General features: G+C 39.5%; 2 long non-coding RNA genes across 2 annotated transcripts; both read right to left on the minus strand.

Moving 5' to 3' along the window:
* Positions 1-697: 697 nt before the first annotated feature.
* LOC115940921 (uncharacterized) lies at positions 698-4,719 on the minus strand. Its single transcript, XR_004075645.2, has 2 exons — positions 4,266-4,719; positions 698-1,080 (listed from the first exon to the last, which is right to left on the minus strand). It is a non-coding gene; the product is annotated as an uncharacterized LOC115940921 (long non-coding RNA).
* A 10,830-nt stretch (positions 4,720-15,549) lies between these two features.
* Positions 15,550-22,058, minus strand: LOC145722967 (uncharacterized). The gene is made up of 3 exons (XR_014147548.1): positions 21,270-22,058; positions 17,695-17,732; positions 15,550-16,041 (listed from the first exon to the last, which is right to left on the minus strand). It is a non-coding gene; the product is annotated as an uncharacterized LOC145722967 (long non-coding RNA).
* Positions 22,059-23,383: the final 1,325 nt, after the last annotated feature.

Below are 23,383 nucleotides of genomic sequence, written 5' to 3' on the forward strand. Positions count from 1 at the left end.
TGAGCCTAAGACAGATGCTTAACCAACTGAGCCACTCAGGTGCCCTTATAAAAATATATATCTTAATTAAAGGATTAATAAAAAAATATGAGTGATACAGTCACATCAGAAGCTCACTAGTCTCTAACAGGAGTAGCTGCTGAGAAGAACAGCAAGAGTTTTCTATATGACCTCCATTTCTTCCCGCTTTTAGTCCTATTAGGCCTTTCTGGTGAAACTTACAATAGTTGTCTGTCTAAAACATATATCTGATCATGTCAATCTTCTGCTTAAACCCTGTCAATCAAGGGCTTCTCATATCTTAGAAGAAATCCATCTTCCCTAGCAAGGAATCCTTATGTGAATCCTTGGCTGTAACTATATAGAACACATTCCCTAAGACATGCAATGGTTTCTCATTTCTGGATCTTTGCATTTGCTATTCCCTCTTCTTCGCTGGAAAAGTCCTGATTTTTCTTGGAGATTAATTTCCAGATGTCTATTTTTCTTTTTGGGGACCCTTTTCTCTCCAAATGGAGTTAACTGTTATCTCCTGCCTCCTATGGCATTTTGTAAGGGATCTCCCTTATAGCATCTGTTGTACTCTGTTGTACGTAGGTGCTTATATATCAGTTGTTGCTTTTCTGGGTACTGTTAGCTTCTAGAGGGTCAGATCAAGCTCTCTTCATTGCCAGCATCAGTCACAGTAACAAATAAATGGTAGACATATTAGTTGTTTATTGCAATGTGAAAAAAAAAATTAAAGTGACTTAAAATTAAAGTAACTTAAAGCAATAAACATGTATCCTCTAGTACAATTTCTGAGGGTCAGAAGTCCAAGAAGCAGCCTAGAAGAATAGGTTCTGTCTCAGGGTCTCCTAAGGCTCAAATCAAGGTGTCAGGCAGGGCTGTGTCATCCAAAGGCTTGACTAGGGCTGTTGAATCTGCTTCCAGGATGGCTTACTCACATAACTCTTGACAAAAGGCCTCAGTTCTGGTCCAGCTGTTGGCAGGGGGCCTCAGTTTCACCACATGGGCCTCTTCATAGGTCACTAAACTGTCCTCATGACATAGCAGATGGCTTCCTCCAGAGCAAGTGATCTAAGAGAAAAAGTAAGGCAGAAGTCACAATTTTTTTTCAGTAATCTACCTCACAAGTGACATACCATCACTTTTGCTGATGGTCACACATAGTTACCCTGGTAAATGTGGAAGGGCACTAGATAGAGCATGCATACCAGGAGGGAGGAATCCCTGGGCGCCATCTCAGAGGCTGACAAACACAGTAGGTACTTATTCAATGTCTAAATGGATGGATGAATGAATGAATGAATGAACCACCTCTGGACCATATCCCAAAGCACTTAGTGATTAAAGAACCAAAACAAACTTATTTACCTTAAGGCAGTCTCAGCTATAATAAAGTCACCCCCAGACACTGACTAAGACCATAAAAATCACTTGAGAGAGGTTCCCAATGCATTCATTATTCACTCACTCTCCGAATTGAAGGACCTTATCATTTTTCAGGAATATGATCTCAGATCAGGGTGAATGACCTGAGGTCGCTAAGAAGATCAAGTGACCCAGCAGTAGACTCCCTGTCCACTGAGAGGTTTAGATGAGCTGGATGCTGGATGCTGTTGAGCTGTTTAGAATGCCGAGTCTTCTACTATCTTCACTAAAGGGAGATTCATGCATGCAGGGGATGGCCAGCTCATAGCACATCAAAATGTTAAGATTTTCCCTTTCCTAATTTTGGGATGAGACACACTTTTCCATTACGTCTTAATCTTTGGTATAAAAGCAGAACAAATAACTGGCCATCCCTGCAGATTTTTATTGAAGATTCTCATATTACTTAATAGCTGTGTACTTTTGAGAAGGATTCACAGCCTTATACCTTCATCTTGTCTTTCTGTCTCACACTAGTTCCCTGTATGGACCATCCTTTCCTTAATGTTTAAGATCAGCCTATCCTAATTCTATCAGTTCTTCTAGTTCTAGCCAAGTATCTGCTCCTTCAAGAAGTTCCTCTGATCATCCCCTCCGGAGAGTTCACTTCCTTATTGGACCGACACTATTTTACAATTTGTTTCACTCTTGCAGCATTTGAGTTTGTTCTTGAAAGACTTAGGTATATTAGGATGTGTCATACATATTTTAATCTCTACTTCCCCAAAATAAATATTCGTTCATTTTTACACACTAAATATTCTTAAATGAACAAACAGATACATTTGATTTCCTTTACTAGAATAACGTTTAAAAATAACTCTTTACTCTTGAAAACTTGAAGGTAAATACTTCTGTAATATTCAAGCTATTTTTCAATCTTCTGTTTGTTTTTTGGTTTGTGCTTGCTTTTTGTTGTGATTTCAGCTTTTTTAAATTATTACACCCTTGAAAGCAGGACACCGATACTGTAAAAGTAATAGGTTCCACATGTGCCCTGTTGATGCATTTCCCCTTTAACAAAATTAAGTTCGCTAATCACATTCATTTCTAAAGCCTTTTGAAAATGTGTATCATGCTTATGGGTGGCCACATTCCACAGAACTGAATACGTGCTACAAAAGGAAAGGAGGCTTGGGGGTGGGGAAGGAACCCTTACAAGGCAAGAGAACTGAGCATGTGCGAGGTTCTGTACTGACCAAAGGAGGGCAGGGAAGTGCAGTTGTGGAAATATCGAGGAGAAGGAAAAGAGAAAAGGAATTTAAGGGAGAGAGGGGAGGCTGACCACATTCAGGAGATCACCCAGAATCCACAAGTGGAGAGTGTGCTTTCAAGGCAGGATGCCCCTTCATCAGAGCCCTGCTGACTCTCAGGACCTTTCTGACATCTCTTTAAGCAGGCCCCATCCTTTGGGGAAGCCCAGACCAAGATATTACTCCTCACACTCTGACTCCTGAGATCCCAGCCCTTTACCTGACATATGTTCGCCTCCCTGCATCAGAATTGCACATGGTGGTGTGGGATGGTGGAGTCCGATGGACTTGGAAGAATTCTGGCTCTGCTTGCTACTTAGAAGCTGGCAGGTTACCCAGTGGTTTATTGCCTCAGTTTTCTCATCTATAAATTGGGATTAATAATTCCTACAGTGCAGGTATTATTGTAGATCACGGGTATCACAGGATTGTTGTAAGGATTACACATTAATAGATAATCAATATATATTAACTACGAAAAGCAGTCTTGCATGGTGGTTAAAATCATGGAGTCTGGATCTGGACCGTCTGGGTTTGAATCCTTTTTTCATTACCTACTGTCTGTGTAAGTTATTTTCTGTGATTCACTTTCCTAATCTATCAGTGGGGGTAATAACAGGGCAGCCTGTATCTCACAGAGTTGATGAGAGGATACGATGGTTATAGGACAGTGCCTGTCACATGAAAGGCATTCAGTAGGTGGAAATAGTAGTTGTTGTTGTTGTTGTTGTTATGATTTAAAAAGATGCAGTGGAGGGCAAAGGTTAAGACTGTGTGTTCTAGTGGTGCCTGGGTGGCTCAGTCAGTTAAGCTTCAGCCTTCAGCTCAGGTCATGATCCCAGAGTCCTGGGTTTGAGTCCCGCATCAGGCTCCCTGCTCAGTGGGAAGCCTGCTTCTCCCTCTCCCACTGCCCCTCCCCCTGCTTGTTCTCTTTCTCTCTCTCCCTCTCTCTGTGAAAGAATGGAAGGAAGGAAGGGAGGGAGGGAGGGAGGGAGAGAGGGAGGGAGGGAGGATGGAAGGAAGGAAGGAAAGAAAGAAAAAAAAAAAAAAGAAAGACTATGTGTTCTAGTGCTGAACTACCTGGGTACTGCCTTGTTCTACTCTTTACCAGTTGTATGATCCCAGGGTCTCCATTCCCTCATCTGTAAATTGGGGATAATAATAGTAGCTACTTCATAAGATGAAATAAATTCGTATGCATAAAGCTGATGCACGGTAAACAATAAACGCTAGCCATTAGTGGTATAAATCCCCATCAGCCATAGCTCCGGTTTTTATGAATTTCTGTGGGTCGTTTTAAAGCTTGATATTTTGTACAATTAAATAAACTTAAAGTTTATGTGTTCTGTGGTGACTAACCTGAACTACCAGTTCCCTTGGAAATAAGCCAGGCTTTTAACCATAAAAGGTTTTCAACCGGGTCCCAGCTGACCGTCTTTTCGGTGTCTATGTGTATAGCAGATGGTGAGCTGCATTTTTAAAACTGTTCTCCCCACAGAGAAGACTGTAAAGTTCTGAGAAAAATTAAATGCCCTCATTACAAGAGAGTGCCATTGTCTCGGCGCCCTCAGCCCCTACCTTAATGACTGGCACTGTGAAGTCCCACACAAAGGGAAGAGACCTCATAATTAGGCGTGTTGGAGAATCTTCCCGGGTGCTACAGCCTGGGGTTTTCAATGACACACCAAAAGCCAGCCACTTCAGCTCGCATTTTTACTTCGCTCGCCAGCTGCACTGCAGTCCCAGTGTAAGTCGTTCGTTCAGATGCCGGAAAGGCTGACACTCCAGGAAACCTTTTTTTTTCTTCTTTTTTTTCATTTCTTCAGCCAATAATCTTGCAGCCCAGTGATGTCACTCAACAATTATGCAATATGACTTAACTGTTGGATAGGTGACAGGAATTCCACTGACACCAAGATCACAATGAAACTGCTTAGCTGCTAAATTAGTCATATTGTACGTTACCGATAAGTCACTTTTAAACTGATTAACTGCCAGTTCCAATAGCACTATTGTCTAATTAGGGAAGTCAGGGCCCCATCACTCACAGTTTAAATGATCACATCCAGTTATTCCAGCGTCTGAATCATGCCCGTGAAGTGGTTATTGAACTTCATAACATCACAGGCCACTTGAAAAGGGACACAGTGTGAAAAGGAAACACTTTCTATCTTCTATTTTTAAGGGAAAATTTGTACCATGTTTTCTGGACTGTAGCCTCCAGTTAGTCATTCCATTCTCTTGATGATTCTCCAAATCCAAATAGCATGAGAATAGGATCCTGTTTCTCAGTGAAGACAGGGATTATTTAGCATTGTTTTTTTCTCTCTTCCACAAGTTGGCCTGTGTCCTACAGTTCAGCTACACTATGAAAGGGGACTTTTTACTGACCGCAAACCACGGGGTGGATATCACTTATTCCATAAAATCAGTTGTTAAAATAATGCTTTAATTTTCCCGTTTCAAAAGTAATACATGTGTGTTCGAGACAATTTAGGAAATACTGAGAAGTACGAGGAAAGCCCCCCAATCTCATCCTCCCCCCAAAAATCATAACTAGAACTTTGTAACTTTCTTCCAATCTCAATAAAGAATGAATACAGCAGCCGAACAAACTTCCTGTCGGGCAGTGTGGTGGGTGCTGGGCGTAGAAAGATAAATAAGATTCCAACTGTCTCCCTTAAGAAGTGCACAGCTTAACGTAATGGGGTATTTTAACACAAAAGAGGCATTTAGCACAGGCTGGAGAGAACAGAATGTGGAGTGGAGGAGATGGAAGGGATTATCAGAGCAGATTAGAGAAATCCTAGAGCAGGGCTACTCAAAATGTGGTCCACAAGGTGACACCAGATCTTACAAGCTACCTACAGAAACAGAGAGAAAGCATTTAAAACCTTTGGAACATTTTGACAAAGTGAATGTATGTCTTTTGAATCTAAAAATAACTTTTTAAATTGGACTTGTATTTTTTAATTTGACTTTTGTCGTATTTATTTGTATAGTATTTTCAAAAGATCAGTCCACAGTGGATTCAAAATTGAAAATTAAAATCTCCCTTGTCACTATAAAAACCATTATCTTCGGGGACACAATAACTTAGCTAAGTGTAAGGTAACCGGCCGTCCTGGTTTGCACTAAACCTGGCAAAGTCCCAGGCAAACCAGGATGAGCTGGCCATCTTACAAATGTTTTAATTGCAAGACAAAGTTAGCTTCGTGAGAGGATAGATCAGATGAAGGGGAAACAATCATCAAAGAAATAAAAGAAGAAAATTTCTCTGAGCTGAAGAGAGATTTTAGTCTTCAGGTCAAGAGTTCACTAATGGCGAGGTAGGACTATTGAAAAGAGAGTCACACCTAGCTACATCCTGATGCACTTTCTAAATTCCAAGGATCAAGAGAAAAATCCTCTGAGATTACACATACACGGCAAAATAAAGTGAACAAAATAAATTAGTAAGGTGGTAAAACACAGTATTTATAATATTACATTCCTTTAACATAAAGACATCTGCTTTAGCTTTCCAAGTTAAGAGAGAAAATAAGGAAGAATTGTCATTTACATACAAATATAATAATGAGGGTAATAAAGTGGAGATAGAAAACAATACTATGAAAAAGGAAAATGCCAACATGGTAACATCGTTAACATAATTTATATGATTTGGCATCAAATTTGGCGCTAAGCTTCCTGACTGGTGATGGAAAGTTTCGGAGTCACAATTATTCAAATTGCTGTTACTATGATGAAGGAAGAATTATATATCAGACTACCAGTAAGACATGATTTCCTGGCACTGAAATCTAAAACAAATTCTCTGAAGGAGTTTAATAGTAGGGGTAATCAAGTGGTATGATAGACACCGTCCTCAATAGCATTTCTATAGCAAATGTGGGAGCATATTTCACATATGTGTTTCTTCTAGGGATCCTCATTAATGTCAGTAAAGGGTTTCAAGAAGTAAAAATACATGCTAGCCTAAACACCTTATTTGATCCAAGGATAGACCTTAGAATACCCTAGAGGAGAAGATGACTAGTCACTTAGTGTTCTCCAAATATTTTTTCTTTCAGCCAAACTAAGGTGATAACATAATTTGAGGTCTCATAATGTCACAAAAGAAGTTACTCTGGTGATTTTGTTGCTGACTGGGGGGTTATAAAAATTCCAGTTTCAAAGGAAATACAGTTAGACTTTGTACCTAGCACTTTCAGTACTTTTGATATTAATATTAATTAATTATTAATTAAATAGACATCAAATTTGTGTGAGAGCAAGTTATTATGCATCACATAATAAATGTTATTTTAGTAGACATCAATAGCATTAACACTCAGTTTTACTTCTCTGGCACTCTCAATAACTTTAATAAATATTGTAACACTTCCATTAATGCAAATGGATTTGTTTGTCAAAATATTGTTCTAATACCCAGTCTTAATAATTTTAAGGTAGAAAAACTTCTTTCACATGCCATCTGTTTGAATGAGTGAAAATTAGTTTGCAAATCAAGTATGTACATTTTTATCATTTTTTAGAATATGTATTTGGATAAACATAGTATTTATAAATATATAAGCACAGAAAAAAATTAGAGAGATATAATAAAAATGTTAACCCTGCTTACCTCTGGGTAGCAGAATTTGGGTGACTTTTTTTTCCTTCCTTTACTTGTCCATTGGTTTGAATAGCTTGTATTATCTTTGCAAGAAGAAAGAGAATATTATTATTGTTCTATTTAACTGCACATAGGGGTGAGAACAAGAGATATCTCTACATCATCCCTAAAGCACATCAGCCAGATAATCTTCCTGCACCATCTACCTCTTGTATCCCAGTTGCCCTTTAATGACCTTCATGATGATTGCAAAGGTCGGCTAGTTTGAGAAAGCATGCAATTGGGGTTAGAGACAATCCTCAACTTTTCCTTCATTAGCAGCTATGTGACTTTGGGCATATTTTTACACTTTTGATTCTCTTGTTCCTCATTTTCAAGATCAAGACTGGATTGCCGTGAGCATAAAATGAAGTCGCCGATGCATAATAAAACTCCTGGAACAAAATAGGTGTTCAAGAACTAGTACACACTAATTCACTTGCTCCATTCCTGAAAGGGTATGTCCTGTTTCTATGGACAGCAGTTCACTTCCCTGTGGTATCTTCACCTAAACCTGGTTTCAGTCCAGTCAAAGTGTTGGAAAAATAAGCCCACGTTCTCTCTTCCCATGTTCACCAGTTAGGAGTAGCAAAAGGGAGAAACAGGAAGACCTACTGAGTATCAGGCACCATGGTATGTGTGTTACTTTGCTTAAGGAAGGCTCCGTATTTTCCCAAACACTTAAACACCTGTGGAGTCTCAAGTCTCTACCTTCTTATCGACGCACTCACCTCTGGAGAACTATCTTACATCACATCATCATTCACCCTAACACAATTTCTCCCTGTCTTCATCATCACGGACTCCTGGTTGTGACACACAAGGCATTGGCTTATGTCACTGTCACAGGTCACATTTTCAGGACTTCATGTCATATCGTTTGGGACCCTAGAAATGAAAATGATACGTTTCCATCACTTCGTCTACACGTCACAATATCTCCGATCTTTATTTCTTACACCAATGGCTTTGTAATCAGTCTCTCTAACCTATGTGAAGCACGCTTTATTTAAACGAACCTTACTCGACGTGGAGAAAATGAGACAGAAGGATAACGAAATGGGTATCTCTAATTATCAGGTCCCAGTTGGGAAAATGTGACTAGGTTTATCCTTCTAGAAAGAACTGACTCTCATCACATGTATATTGCAAAAAAGCATTCCAGTACAAGAATGTTTCTGGGTCTCTGACAACTTGTTCTCGTTATAACTTTGCCTCCATATTTCAGACACAGAGAGTTAAGCAATTGTAGGGGGAGCCTGAGAGACTTGGGAACAGGGCCTTCCTTCCTAATGATCTATTGCAGTTGTTACACACTGATTGCACAACAAAGGTCTCTATTTTCCTACATTTTTTCTTTATCATTTGTCTATTATGCCTTTTTTTCTTCACTCTCTTATAACCTCACCCTTTCTCGTCTCTTATGCTTTTGTTTCTGTGACATAAAAACTCTAAGAAGGGAAATTGTTAACTGTGTACCTCAAAGCCCCGACTCTATATGATCTAATTAGCCCTGTAAACATGACCCACATCTCTTCCCCTGAAAGCTCTCCTAACGATTTATCTACTAAAGTTTGAGTTTTCTACGAACACATTTCCTAGGAAATGTCCCCAGATGGCATGTGATCTTTCCGTTTTCGACAAGCTGCCTTGATCAGGTGTCACCCAACTAACCTGCTTTTCTCCTCCTTTATTCTCAACACAATGTTGTCTCAACAAACTATCCACTAAGTCCTGGTTTTTCTTCACTGAATTCCATTCTCAGCCCTAGCCATACACCACACCTGCCACAAACACTCATTGCTAGCATACCCTTTATTCCCTCAGGATTCTCACAGGGCCTCTGAGTGACCTTGAAACGCCCTCATCATCTCGCCAGTGTTCTCCTCCAATATTTTGGCTGTGTGGAACTTGGCTTCGGGTTTGTCGCCACCTCAATTCCTTTTTTAATTTCCAGTTGGCTGGGAGCCAGCCCTCTGCCTTTGACCCCATGCTCACCTTGCAAGCTACCTATCCAGGTCATCCTTTTCTTCATACTTCTCTCATTGTTCAAAAGAGTAAACCCAACCCAAAGCAGTGAAGAAGAGTAATAGGGGAAGAAATCAGTGGGGGCTCCAGGATACTTTTAGATCATAGATCATAGAGCAGAGGGATGCTTGATGCCATCGAGTCTAACTCTGCCATTTTACAGATGACAGTGCCGGGAGCTCAGAGTCTAATATCATAGACCATTCCAATGAATCAGGACCAGAGCTACCAGGAAGAGTATTTCCAACGATTGAAATCATTAAATTTGTAATCATATATACGTGGATTCAAATCCAAAGCTATGTGGCCTTGTACAATTAATTAAAACCCTCTAATCCGTAGTATTCTTATTATGAAAATGGGGATGATGACACCTATCTTAGTGGATTATGAAGCTGGATATATGGTCATTATTAATTATTAACTAGAATCCAGCTCTGTTGACTTTTAGTCTAATGCTCTTTACAAGATAATGCTGTTATTATGGTTCCGGTGCCAATCCTCCAAGATTCTATTTTTAATCTTTACTAATGATGGTGTGACTTTGAGCAATTTATTTACAAAACTGTACTTCAGTTGATTAATCCATAATGTAAAGCTAATCATAATATCCAGTGTACAGCTGGTTGTGAGGATTAAATAGATAATCCTTGTAAATATAGCATTCTACATAGTGTCTAGCATGTAGGAAACAACAAGACATCGCAATGTTCTATATAGTCCCAAACGCCCAGAATGAATTCACGAATGGTCAGGATAATCTTCTGCCACATACCCTCAGAAACAGATCCAGGGTTATATATTTGGTTCTCTTTGGCCCACAGTGACCCTATTCATTCATTCAAGCTGGGCCTCAAACAACAGGTAGCACTAGAGCATGTGGAGATGGAAGAAAAAATGTTTTCCACCAAAGCAACAACTGTGAACAAAGGAAAGAAAGGGCAAAGTATGCTGCGGGTGTCTCAAACATGAATTCTGTTTCAAAGGCTTCAAATTGGCTTTCCCACCTATAGTCTCATGCTCTCCTATCTATCATCCCTGCAGCTGCCAGAAATGAAATATTAATTTCGACATGATTATAATCCTTCCAATTTTACTACTCCCCATCAGATTCAGAATAAAGTCCTAGCTCCTTAGCACAGCCTTTGGGCCCTGTCCCCATCTCTTGCCACCAGCCTTGCCATCCTCAAGTCCACTGCTCTGCCAACCACCCTGCCTGAACCACTTGTACATATCCGAGTCATCTAACACCCTCAGCCCTTTGCATGGGCTGTATCCTTGGCCCCAAACATTATATGTCCTACTTGGCCTTCAAGACTCAGTTCAGAGGTTGCCTATGAGGGGTCTTCTATGACACCCTTTGCCCATCCCACCACTTCTGCCCAAGAGCAGCGTTCCTCCTTGGAGGTCCCATAGCAGCCTACATGAACCTCAAGCACAGCTGGTAACATATGGGATTCTGTGTTTGTATCTCTCTCCTGCACAAGGAATGTGCATTCCTTGATCACAGAGCCCAGAACCTTCCAAGGGCCCATTATGTGTCAGGCACAGTTGTAGGAATTGGGAATACAAAGAACAAGAGAGATTAAGTCCCTGATGTCTCAGAGCTCATGGTCCAGTGGGGGTAAATCAGACAATTAACAAAGTTAAGTGCAAAAATAAATATTTTTAGATAGGGACAAGAGCTGTGAGCCTTAAGAGCCATAAAATGGCATAATATGCTAAAAAGTGCTAAGGGAGGGGAAGGACAACAAAGTGGCCTAATCATGGCATTTGAGTAATAAACTGATGAGAGGCCAGTCATGCCTGGGAATATCAAGGGCGAGATTGTTCCAGGCTGAGGGAAAAGTAAGAGCTCAAAATGCTTTTGGAAAGAAGGAAGGGATTGGTTGGGATCTAGTCCAAGGCTGTAAAGGACATTCAAGCACCTCCTGTATAGGAACCAGGATTATACTAATTTTTCAGTTCAGGAATGTAAGGCAGAGAAAAGCACCAAAATAATCAGGTCCACTTTAGACTTGGGAACTTTGGGGGTCGGAGGGAGCAGTCAGGAGCTGGGATGAACTGGTGAGTGAAGGAGGTTTCTATAAACCAACATTTCCTGAAGAATGTCCCAGAAATTCTAGACTAGACCCCAGAGTCACCCTCAAGTCTGGGAAATACTGCTCCTCTCACACTGCTCTCCCATCCCTTACCCCCCAACCACTTGGGCACTCATAATGTACCATAGCATATTAAAAGCTTTGAATAATTCAGCATTTTGAAAACCTGGTTAATTTTGACTTCCCAAATTAATTTGACCATTGTATGTGTTTTATTTTGTTTTGCTCTGTTTGAACACTGCAATGCCTAAGTCCTGAGAACGAGTACTTCAGGAAGCTCTGGTCTATATCACTCTCCATAACCCACAAGCCTTGCTGTTGTAATTTCTAGCTTCCAATTCCATTTTGTTCAGTAGAAGCATTTAATAAATATAAGGTAGGATTTTTGAAAAGAGACAATAGTTCGGTTTGCAGGTATAAAAGTAAAGAGTGCAAGAGTCAATAAATCTAATTTCACCAATTTATTCACCTTAAAATAATTTCAACAGAATTAAAAATGGTTAATGCATGTAATGATAAATATATGTGAATATAAACTAGTGTAAGTTCTATGAAAACAAGAAGTCTATTACTAAAGGTTAAAATCCAATTCAAATGCATTTTTATGCACTGCAGATTAGTCAGATTTTCTAAATTAAAATTAATAGTTTTTGCTCAAGCAAGTGCAAAAAATTAAGTTTACCTGTTACAAATCCAACTTGCTTATTTTGATTGCAACCATTTTAAATGGCTGAACTATTAAGCACACTTTAAGATTAATTTTTAAAAATCAAATACATAAGACTTAATAATATACTTAACAGAGGGAAAAACCCATGTCAAAGACTAATTAATACCACTGACGGGCGCCTGGGTGGCTCAGTTGGTTGGGCAGCTGCCTTCAGCTCAGGTCATGATCCTGGAGTCCCGGGATCGAGTCCCACATCAGGCTCCCTGCTCGGCCTCCCCCCCTCATGCTCTCTCTATCTCATTCTCTCTCTCAATAAATAAAATCTTAAAAAAAAAAATTTAATACCACTGACATTCTCTCAGTAACTAAAAGTAAGATTAATAACAAGTTCCTCCAATACCATTTTATATTATAATATATTTAAAGTCCATTGGAAAATTGGCATTATGTTTCCTCATTAAGTTTATTCTAATAAACTATGCAAAATGGTTGTTCTGACCATATGGAAATCTTAAATTTCAATCATAAATTTCACATATATATCATCAGCATATATAAAACCCACTTCCTACGTTTTAATTATAGCCATCTTTGTCATATAACTCTTCACAAGTTTCCATTTTTCTAAAACCTTTACAGTTATGAGTCATGTCAAATAAAGTGGAGACCTCAAAAGAAGTTACTGAGGAAATGAATGCTAATAGTGTAATAACCAAAAATGTTCATAATATAATGTATTCTCAAACCAAGTTTCCTCTGGTAAATAACAAATAATTTGTTACATTTCCAAACTGGTTGTCAAAATATAAAACAGTAGCTTAATTATTCAGCTGATTAATGTATAGCTAATACAATAAGAACAATATCATTGTTAGCTAGAATTAACCTAAACCTCTCCGAATTATCACTTTATACAAGCCTTCAGTCAAAATTCACTTTTTAAAGTCTACCTTTTGTTTGTCTTGTAACAGTCAATTCAAAATTATAACTAAGAATTTTTATCATATTTTAATACATGTGGCTGTTTTTAGCATCTCAGTATTTATTCTTTATAGAAAAAATTGCTTCAGCACTCATTGCAGTAATTTTTCTTTTTTGGGAAGTCACTTGGGCCTAATGTTAAGGAAGAACATATACAAGAAAATACTCCATTAAAATGCTTTCTCAACTAGTTAAATGGTACATCTGTATCCATATGGTGGACTATCATAGACTCATGTAAAAGTCATGTTGTGTGGGGAGAAGTCTTTTAAATAAATGATACTGGGTCAATCAGACACATATGTGAAAAAAATCTTGATCATCTGCCACAAACTATATGTAAAAATCAACTTTAGATATATCATAAACCTAAATGTGGAAGGTAAGATATATACCTTTTAGAAAAAACACAAAAGAAAGTCTTCATGACCTCAAAATAGGCCAAGATTTCTGAAACAGGACACAGAAAGCACTAACCATAAAAAAATATTGATAAGTTGGACTACATTAAAACTAAGAACTTCCATCCCATGAGAAGTTATCATTAAGAGGCAAGCCATAGAGTGGGAGAAGATATTTGTACTACAAATCTGACAAAGGACTCATTCAAAGATGTAAAGAACTCCTACAGGTCAATACAAAAAAGCAGACAACTCAAGAGAAAAATAAGCAGAAGAGTTGAACAAGCATTTCACAAGACAGGGTCTCCAAATCACTGGTAAATAAGTGAAATGAAAATTAAAACCACAATGAGATACCACTACCCACCCACCCAAATGACCGAAATTGTCCTGGATTTCTTTAAGTGAACGTATCATCAGGGTAATAAAAAAGACAAGTATTATCTATATGCTTCTGTAGGGTTTATACAAAAAGGATAAACATATATATAGGCCTTATCGATATAGGTAAAAGAAGAGCTTCAACCGATTACCTTCAATGGCCTGGCCTTTTTAAGCTGAGAATACCAAGCATTGGCAAGAATGAGAAACAGGTGGAACCCTTAAACATACGTTACTGGTGACAGCCTAAAATTGGTATCACCATTTTGGAACTGTTTGGCAATCATCTAGTAATGCTAAACATATGCCTACCATACAACCTAACAATCCATTTTCTAGGATAGAAAGGGGTGTGTATGTCCTCCAGAAGATTTCTTTGTGTAGTCTTCTACCACAACGTATTTAACCATTCTATTTTGCATGACATGTGTGTTGTTGGCCCCTCCTGAGGTATAATGAATAATGCTGCTCTGCACATAAGGACGAAAGAAGCTAGACAAAAACAAAAATGAAAAATACACACAATAGTTTTAATAAATATTTTATAACAGACCATCTATTTTATAAATACAACATTTACATAAACTTCAAAACCAGGGGTGGGGAAGCCTCTCTGCTTCGGAAGTCAGGATAGTGGGAACACCTGAGATGGAGCACAGTGCCTAGAAGGGGGCATGAGGGAGGCTTTTGGGGAGCTGGTGAGTGCTGCTGTGCACCCCAGAGTCAGTTGCATGCGTGCATGTGTTGGTTACGTGGGTGCATTCACTGTGACAACATTCATCAAGCTACTCACAATTTGTGTATTTTCATTTTTGTATTATACTGCAATCAAATCCATACTTAAAAAATTCTGTTGCATACATAGGCATATGTCTATAGTACAGTGTGAAATAAAGAGAAGGATGCAGACTAGAATAAACACGTGGTCCCTGTTGGGGGAGAAAGAGAGGGAGAAATGGATGTATGTACAGCAGGCTGACTGGATACACACTAAATAGTAAGAGCAATTCTGTCTGAGCTTTCAACCCTTTATGTTTTGGGGGTTTTTTGTACTTTTTCTGGATTTCTTGGATTTCCTTATGTGGCCAAATTACATAAAAAGGATAAATGTTATCTATATGCTCCTACCAGGATTTACACAAAAAGAATAAACCAATCTTATCAACACATAGGCTTTGTCTGTAGAGGGAAAAGAAAGAGTTTTAAGCAATTACCTCCAATGGCCTGGAAAATTGAGTGAAAACATCAACCTGGTATGAAATACATATTATATGGAATATTATTGAGGAGCTGTGAAGGAAACTTAGAAAATGCGTCAACAAATGAATGTCTCTTCAATGTCCTGAACTTCTTGCTTTACAAAGTATCTGAAAAATTGCCTCATTTTGCCCCCCAAATCCTAGCATGTCAATAACTCACCTACCATTTGGACATTTTAAATACTTCTTCAGAAGTCTAGTGAAATGCATTTTAGTTAAACAGGGCACATGATAATCCAGCTTTCTTCTAACATAAGAAACAAATGAACCCATAAATATTTTCTCCTCCTCTCCCTCTTGGCCGCGTCTTCTCCCACCTCTCTCCCACCTTCCCCCCCTTCTCCCGAGGACTGCCAATGCGAGGACCGCCTTGCATTGGCGTCTTCTCTTTCTCCCCCCTTCCCCTATTTGGTCTCAGTCCTGGGGCTGCAAGTGAGGCTGGAAGGTCCTAAGCTTAACTCTCCTAGTGTCCTTGAACTGCAAGCTGAAGTGGAGGCCCCACTCTAAAATTGGAAGTGCAGAGAGAGAAGAGAAAGTGAACAATTCTCCGTTTCTTCTCCCTTCTCCCGGCTCCCGCCCCTCCCCCTCAGTTTCCCAACACAGGCCCAGCTATAGGTCAAGTTGAATGCAGCTGCCAACACTGTGATGCCAGCTTGTTCACACTGAGCACTACTTTTCACGTGGTAGGTCACAGAGCAGTAGGGGAAAGGGAGGTGGTGATGCAATATCTAATAGCCAGGCGAGGGGTGGGGGACCAGGAAGTTGTGTGTGGTTGGGGGTGGGGGAAGCAAGATCCAGCAGGGGAATGGAGCTTGCATCCAAGTGGCTGAGAGTGGTCCTCCTCACCTACCATCATGGAATGTGCAAAGCAGGTGCTGTGTGCATTATAAAAGAAAAAGAAATGATTGTTCAAGTGAGATTGCATACATCCAAGTTATTTGAAAACCCTGAAATTCTCCAAATATCAGGGATGAATTACAATTGTGAAGATAAATGCTTTAGGGACTTTCAGAGCAATTCATATTTAAAAAGAGTACAAAAACTCAGGAAGATTAATAGGCATCCTAGAAATTCCCCCGACAGAAACTCTGAAACCTGCATCAAGACTTTCTGTTTCATGAGGACAAGGAAGGGGGGGTGGTTTCCACTGGGCCCAGCAGAAGGGAGCAGAAAGGTCACCTCCTCCCAATCAGCAAATATCTGAAATCCCCACAGGCAGGATTGTGATATGATGCCCAAGGACGCAGAACACACAGGATAAGACCCCAGGCCAGAGCTACGAGATCAAGAATCAGCCCCCCAAAGAAGCAGGGGAAGCTGCTTTTCTCGCCCTGCTAGAACACCAGTCCCCCAAGAACAGAAGCACAGCGAAGGAGGATTGTGCTTGGCTCAGCCTGCTTGGCAAAACCAGGTGAAATGGACCGAGAGCACCGACTAGGTTGGACTATTTGATGTCTGAGGGGGTTTTGGGGTGAAGCAGAAACTAAAATGATTTGATAGAAAACCATGAAGGCAGATGAAGGAGAAAAGACAGAAGAGGAGCTACTCACTGTCGAAAGGGATAGCAGATTGAGAGACAGGCATGGCTGGGGGTGGTGGGAGGAAAGAGCGTAAGGATAGAGAGGGAGGAGGAAGACAGCCCAGAAGGAGTGGGATTCACTGTAGAACACAATTGGAAACCCCCATCTGAAATTGTGCAGGCCCAACAGTGGTAGTTTGGGATGCTCTTATAATTGGGCTGAGGATTTTCTCTTTAAATAAATGAGCCATAAATGATCCAAACAGGTTTTTAAAACTTTTTATCACAGAAAGTTAAACATACAAAAAAGTAAGCAGAATATAATAAGGGCCTTCATATACCCAATTACTCCAAATCAGTAATGGTCAAATCACAGCCAACTGTGCCAAACTCCATCTATTTCCCTCATTCTCATATTCGTTTTTTTTTTTTATTTTTGTGGTTAAAAATACTCTCATATTAGTTTAAAGCACATTCCAGGTACTGTTTCATTTCATCCATAAATATAGCATGTATCTCTAAAAGATAAATGTTTCTTTTATTCTTTTTAAATAATCACAATATCATTATTATACCTTAAAAACAATTTCTTAATATCAGGGGCTATTTTGCAGTCATTTCTATGCTAAAGCCTCTCCTTCTATTGCTGTACCCAAAAGGGCTTGTGCATTTTAGAACAGCTAAGGGCTAGGGAAAACTTTACTAAGAGAAGGGGCCAGCTGTGAAGTGGAGAACACCTTGTCAGACTCCATACACAGCTCTAAAAGACTGCAGTGGGGTGGCCTGGCTCGCTCAGTCAGTGGAGCACGCAACTCTTAATCTCAGGGTTGTGGGTTTGAGCCCCATGTTGGGTACAGAGATTACTGGAAAAAAATCATAAATAAATAAACAAACAAACAAATGATTACATCAATCAGTTGACCACAAAAACATTTGAGCTACTCTTGATGACAGCAAAGAATTATGGAACCTAAGTGATGGGGAAAAGGACGTTTTCTGTTCAGCCTACCTCAACGGTTGTGAACTTTTTTGATAGTGCATCCCCACCTGAAAGAAAAAAAAGTCTATTGTGCTAATACAGTATGTGCAGCATAAAGTATTTTAAAAACAGCTATCATTAGAGGATGAGATTTAAAAATAGAGATAGAACTTGTCATTTTTCCCCTGCACCCTAATAAATCATCGTGGTCCCCTCCCTTGGAAACTACTGCTCTTAATTGCCACAGTTATCCCAAGAGCAGTCTTCAAGTGGGGATAGGGAGTCAAGTTTGGCAGGTTGAAAATGAGCCTGGGGACACTCGGACAAAGAACAGTGGAGGTCATTGGTCTCATCTTGACTGTACTTTAGAGTCAGCTTAGGAGGTTTTGAGAAATGTGAACACCCAGGCCCTACCCCATACCAACTGAATCAGTAATTCTGGGGGTGGAGTCTGTGAGTTGGTTTTTTTTTTTAATTTCCCAGGTGATTCTAATATGCAGACAGGGTTGAAAAACCAGTGGTATAGGTGTTTAAAAAAAACAAACAAGGGCGCCTGGGTGGCTCAGTTGGTTAAGCGACTGCCTTCAGCTCAGGTCATGATCCTGGAGTCCCAGGATTGCGGCCGGCATTGGGCTCCCTGCTCGGCGGGGAGTCTGCTTCTCCCTCTGCCCCTCCCCCTTCTCATGTGCTCTCTCTCTCTCAAATAAATAAATAAAATCTTTAAAAAACAAAAACAGTTGCTTAACTTAAGAATATCAGTTCTGACTTAAAAGCATTATACTACTTTCCCACATAAGAGTAGGGAAAATGTTTCACTCTCCAATAAAGACAGGGTGAAGGTAAGTGCGAAGAAAAGCACAAACTTGAAAGTAAAAACCATATGTAATAAAATAATAGTGAGGTTCTCTCAGAAGAGGGTGGTTTTCATTTTCATATTCCAGGTTCTAATTTACTACCTCTTCAACTGCTCCAATTTTGACAGACTTTATTTTCGTTTAATCAGAAACACTTACCTGATTATTCAAATTATCTAATGACTATTTCATATTGCAATCATGTTTACTTCATATGTCAAAATAATTAATTTTGGCTACTTCAATCTTTTGTTTAATCAAGTTTATCTCTCAATTGTTGGGGGGGTTGGGGAGTGGAAAGTGCCTGACCTTAAAAAAATAAAAAAGACATTTTCTCTCTCTGAGGAACTGACTTCATCAAATTATCCTGAAGGGAAAAGCAAGCACAAAAACGTGAAAAAAGTACAAGGCATCTGGAAAGCACAATGCTGCACAATGAACAACACACCAAATCCTGCAGGGAAATATGCACCACAATACATTATTTCCTGTGACTTCCTGGCCGAGGAACACTGAAGAACAGTAAAAATTCTTCCAGAAATTCTTTCCTCAGCTGTCTTATTGATGGATTTAGCATAGGTATTTGGTCAGAATGTTAAATCATTGTCCAATCCAAACATGTATATTGACAAATGTTTACATATCTAATCACAAGTGCCACACAGCTCCTTAAAATGAAGGTTGAAAGAAACTTGAACTGGATTCCATTTTATCACAAGCCTAGAATGCTAAAAATGCTGTGGCAAAGCCATCAATTCATTCATCAGAATGAAAAAGCGTATAAAATCGCAGGCATCTTTGGTCACATCCTTAGATTTCACTATTCTACCAATTCCACAAAAGTTATACTGACGCTATCTTTTGTGCTGGAAGCAAAGTTAATTGTCTTCTGCAGGTACTTAAAGAAAATGAAACGGGCAATCTACGTTTATTTTATGATGTTTTAAAGAGACTAAAATGAGCTTGCTCTGCAAATAGCCTTCATGATGAATTCTGGGAAGTCACGAGGGGACAGTGATGGTAGCACATACCTACTCTAGATGACATTGTACATTAGATTGGCCACCGGGGATAGTTGCACTGGGGATGGACTGTCACAACCCACTCCAAGTTAGGACAGATAATAATACCAGGAATTAGTATCCTTTTATGATTTTACATAGTACCTTACATTTTTCAGTGACTTCTGATGACTTATTATCTCCTGCTTGATGTACTTATTGCCATAGCTCAGGAACTCCATATCCCTCACCAGAATGACTCTTAGCCAGTGTTTCGCCTACTCCAGCCCATCCTCCCCGTGTTCTCCAAGTGTTCTCTTGACAATGCATCTTGGAGCCTGTCACTTTTGTTACCTACTTCCTGTTTCTCACCTCCTACCACCTTCCCATATTTACCCTAGCCACATGGAGCCTCATGCCATTCCCCAAAATATCATTTGGTTCTAAACTCTATTCCTTGACCATTCACCATTCCTTTGCTATCCTTCACAAATGTCCTCAATTTCCCTTTGCCTGACTGGCAAGTTCTCACAAGGCCTTCGAGACCAAGCCAAAACTTCACCTCATCTGTGGAAGCCTTTCCAGAAAACCCCATGGTTGGCCTTACTAGCTTTAATGTTATCTTAACCTTTGTAATTATTGTTATTGTCATCTTATCATCACTGTCTATTTCCAAATCTAGGTTCTTCTCCCTCCACCATCATCCCTAAATAGAAAATGAGCGCCTCCCAGCCAGTTATCAGGTGCTCAATTCAAGGAACTGACTAATTCAATTGATGAATGATGGAAAGGATTTTTGTTCCTGTTTGAGGTAGAGAAAATGGAATAACACAAAGGAGGAACTCAATGTTCTTTCACCTAGATCAAAGGGGAGAAATCTATTTTAACCTGAGCCAATTCTGGAAAAATAAGAATGGTTACTGGTTGCATTTTTGAAAAAATATATAAGATGAAAATATTTTTATCAAATGACAGAAATTCAATGTGGAAAATAGGCACTGAACTGTCAATATCTGTGCAGATTTGAGAGGCAGCAACATAGGGAGGTTTGGTTTTGTTTTGTTTTGTTTTTTAATCTTTCATCTGGAAATCCATTTGGGGCAGAATTACAAAGTTGAGTGAGGGGCAGGTTGCTCTTCATCAACCAGGATCATTTATTCTTGGCATCTGGATTATGGAGGACCCTAGAACCACATGGTTCTTATTCCTTAGGAAGATTTTTACTCAAAGGCTGACACTTTTTTTTTTCTTTTTTGCCATCTTTTCTCTGCAAGGGGTCTCTTAAGCTCTTCTTAAGTGGATTCTTCTCCACCCTCACATCCCTTTGTCTTTGTGAGCCAGGCACTAGAGTTAATACTTAGCAAGGCCAAAAAAAAAAAAAAAAAAAAAAATTGCTCTTTAGCAGCCTCACATAAATAATACCCTAGGGGGAATACCTGGATCCATGAATAGTTGTTTATAAACTATGATTCACAGGGTCTCAAGGGGTTATGTAGCAATTTGGGAGACTGGTTGGATGGGGCATGTTTTGACTCTTCCATCAAATACAGGCCTTGAGCATTTCTGGAGTCTTTTCATGCTACTAGACCACATGTAACACATAAACACTCAAATTATGTCTACAAGACATCAAAATAGCTATCTAATTTGAACAAATCGATTATTTTTAAAGCATATCCATCTGGGATGGAAGAACTGGTTGTTTTGTCTCATGTAAAAGATAAAAACAAGCATATATTTAAATACATACTTTAAATTTTCCACCTGATTGTATTCAAGTTAAACAGACACCGTCACAATATGATTCAAATCATTACTTCTCTGAACTTGTGAGATTACTATGTCAGAGGAGAGGGAATGGATATTTTTCGAGAATCTTCCAAGTGCTTTATAATTGCATTTAATCCCTCAGCACCACTATGAGGTAAGTATTGCACTGCCCCATTTTACAGATGATGAAATCGTGGTTCAGAGAGATTAGGTAACTTTTCTGAGGTCACATGAATAGCATATGATTGAGCTGGAGTTTGACCTCAGGTCTGTGTGTCTACAAAGCCAGTGCTCTGTCCTTTACACCACACCTCTGCCAGAGGCCCACAGAATTATAAAGAACCCAGGAGATGAGCCAGGGCAATGTACTGGGGCCTTAATCCATAACTGCATATAAGCCAAGCCAGGCCAGGCTGGTGAGTGTGGACTGTTAGTACCACACAGCTCCAGGAAAGGAAATGCCTCATCTGTTTAGAAACTCCTATAGAACAGCCCTTACCAGAACACAGCATTAAGCAAAATCTTGACTTCACAAATACAACAAGCAGTTATCTTGAAAAGACAAATTTCTCCATGTTTGGATATTATTAGGTCACCTCTTAAATACATTTTTAGGTAGTTAAATAATTTGCACACAGTTTAAAGAACGCAAATTAGGGATGGCTGGGTGGCTCAGTCAGTTGAGCGTCCAGCTCTTTGATTTTGGCTCAGGTCATGATCTCATGGCCCTGGGTCCTGGGATCCAGCCCTACCTCGGGCTCCTTGCTCAGTGGGGACTCTGCTTGAGGACTCTCTCCCACTCCCTCCCCCTTTTGCCCCTTCCCGGGCTCGTGTTTTCCTTCTCTCTCTCTCAAATAAATAAAATAAATCTTTAAAAAAAAGAATGCAATTAAACGGTCTATTGTGAAAAATAGCACTCCTTCATACCTCCCCCAGCACCTTTCTCCCCACTCCAAAAGAACCATTTACATTTTTAGCTATGTGTTTTGTTTGATTAATTGGTTGATTGATGTTTTTCATGCTAACTCCCACAATTCTAAGTATACTATATTAGTTTATATTGCTAATTGGATTAACAGGACTCCTCACTGTGGATGATAAGGACACAGCGTCCTTTCAGCTCCCTCTCCCTCCCCATCAGGCCCAGATCCCCTTCTCACCTCTTCATGCGCTCATTATCATTAGATCACAATTTTGGTTCAATTAATACTTAGTGTTCATATTATAGTAAGTATATAAATGTTCTTTATAGCTAAGCTCTACCATATAAACTATATTTCTCCTATTCTTTTTGGCTCAGACTTTTGTCTCCCTGAGGTTCCTTTCTGTTTGTTTGGTCAAGTATTCTATGTATTATCACTAATTTAACTCCAAACTCTCCAACAATTATTTAACCTTTTTCTTAAAATGTTCAAACACATCAAGATTATTTTAACTTCATCTTCTTAAAGAAGTCTCTCCTTGAGCCTTGTAATGTGCATTGACCAGATGGATGGCCCTGGACACCAGGGACACACTTGCCACCAGGCTTCCGCTTCCCTGTCTCCTGGGGCCTCATTGGCCTGTATCGTGTCTCCATTGCCTTCCTCTGTCGTGCTTCATTCCCTTATTTTGGTGCAGCATGTCCCAAAGTAGTTTTTGAGCATGGGTGTATGAGAGGTAAAAATTTTTGAGGTCTTACATGACTGAAATTCGACTTATTTTCTATGTTTTCCCATTCCCACATCCCCAACCTTCAACTCTTTTCTATATCCTCTGAATCTCATATGATTTGTTACAAATCTCTTAAACAGGTAGACCCACAACTGGCCAGAGTATTCTAGTAACAGACTGAAGAATGCAATACAGGAATTACTTTGTGATTACCGAATTTGGAACTCTAAATTCCTTTCTGCCACAGTTGCATATTACAGTTACTGTACATTTGTCTTTCCTGCCTACATGTGTTCCTATTTAGGATTAACAACCCTCAGTTTTGCCAAGGTCATTTTGAATTCCATTCTTATATTCTAAAGTGCTAATAGCCCTGTATCTTAGTATCCGCCATAAGCTGAGCTTCACAAATATCAGCCAAATTACTAATACAGCACACAA

Source organism: Leptonychotes weddellii, chromosome 1, assembly GCF_054177405.1.
Source record: "Leptonychotes weddellii isolate Sample4059 chromosome 1, ASM5417740v2, whole genome shotgun sequence".
Lineage (NCBI taxonomy): Eukaryota > Metazoa > Chordata > Mammalia > Carnivora > Phocidae > Leptonychotes > Leptonychotes weddellii.